Source organism: Lupinus angustifolius, unplaced genomic scaffold (assembly GCF_001865875.1).
Source record: "Lupinus angustifolius cultivar Tanjil unplaced genomic scaffold, LupAngTanjil_v1.0 Scaffold_473, whole genome shotgun sequence".
Classification (NCBI taxonomy): Eukaryota; Viridiplantae; Streptophyta; class Magnoliopsida; order Fabales; family Fabaceae; genus Lupinus; species Lupinus angustifolius.
In genome coordinates, this window is record NW_017727857.1 from 1 (window position 1) to 1,744 (window position 1,744).

At 31.4% G+C, this 1,744-nt stretch overlaps 1 protein-coding gene across 1 annotated transcript in view; it reads left to right on the plus strand.

The window, feature by feature from the left end:
- The first annotated feature begins 253 nt into the window (after positions 1-253).
- Positions 254-1,744, plus strand: part of LOC109341491 (galactan beta-1,4-galactosyltransferase GALS3-like) — an 8,411-nt gene continuing 6,920 nt past the window's right edge. The window contains exon 1 of the mRNA XM_019579422.1: positions 254-263. The gene's annotated coding sequence lies outside the window, so the exon portion shown is untranslated. The remainder of the gene's footprint in view (positions 264-1,744) is intronic.

Consider the following 1,744-nt stretch of genomic DNA (forward strand, 5'->3'; position numbering starts at 1 on the left):
TAGTGATCATGATTAATTTCATATTTGAATGAGAATTATTTGCAGCTACTTGAGAGCCTGTGGCTAATCACTCACTTGAACATGTAGTGACCTTGGAACATTACCCATTTATTTTGATCACTAAGTTATGTCTTGATCTCGTCTTAAGGACATGACATGATAAAAAATCGTATTGGGGCTTAGACCACTAACTTAGGTGATGTTATTGGAAATTGATATTCAGACAATATTGATAAAAAGACTTAGCGGACTAACATTGATTAGTGTGCACACATTATTGCATTTTAGTTGGAGTTTGGAGAAAATGGAAAGATATGATGATAGCAATATCACTGAGATTTGGATATGAGCGGCAATGACGATGACTCGTCAAGAAGCCTTGAGGGACTGCTTAGGTAGGACAGTCTAGTGAAGGTTCGGTCTTATAAAAAGTGTGATCAGGATAGTCCTACATGCAAACTAAGTGATCTTTGGCATACCTTGTGCATTTCATGATCGGTAGGGAGGATTCCTGAAATGGACCGGGCTTACCACATAAGCACCTCAAGTAGAGGTACTGGACAACAAAGATAACTGCTACTTGTCGTCGTTAAGGATATATGTACTCCCAATTGCTTTCCCACTAGGATCTTGGCCTCCGGGTATTGTATTTTTTATGGTGATTGGTTGGTTGAATTGCATACTGCATTGCATGAGAGATATATTAATTGGGGATGTGAATATCCTCTTGTATAAGACATTACTTTCATGCATCATTTGCATATGTTTGACATTGTTTGATTATAGCATTGTTATAGGATGTTTCACTTTAATGTTATTTCTCTATGTAATTCCACACTGCGGTCACCGTAGTTAGTTCTTACTCTATTTTCTTTGTCTTTTCTTTTGTTTATACTATGCGTATGACATGTTTGTTGCAGTTTCCCTACGATATCAATTGATGAAAATATAGACAAGAAGAACTTAGCTGATCTCTAGTTAAGTATCTTGTTTATATTATGATTATTACTCTGATTTAGGAATATATTTGCTTTTTTGAACTAAATTTTGTATAAGTTACATTTTATGAAAAATACTTAAGAGTGATTCTTTTTGCATACATTATGTCTTTTATAATTTTTTAGTTAAGATTAAATTAATGATTTTGGAAAGCTACTTTACAAAAAAATAGATAATTATCTAAGTCATGGTTTTGAGGTTGAATGTGATGTCTCATTTTTTAGTAATGATAATATTGAATATTTCTGCATCTTGACTATGTTAATAAAAATGAATTTTAAATTAACTTTGATTTTCTAACATGTTGCCTCATTTTTTATAAATTTTTATCATATTTTTATAATGAAATCGTAATTTCTAAATTGCAAAAAGAGGGTCTTACACTTTCTCTTCTAAATATAATTTGAATTTCCTATCTAATATGCTTTATACATTAACCTAACTTCACTTACCGAGTTTCTTAAATTGGTATCAACATTGTACACACCACAATTTTTATTCAGATGCAGGTAGGGTCTAGATCTATAACACTAATGTGATTTCCATACAATGATATTTATCAAATCTAGTACCTGGCAAAATTTTCTTAATTGATATTTATCATATTAATTTTTTAATAAAATGCTATTTGGAGCTATCTGTCACAACCCACAACTTACTATGAGCAAGTTTGAGGTGCAATTTGTGAGATATATTGTTAGATGCCTCTCATTACTATGCCTTAAAAGAATTTTATGACTATTTT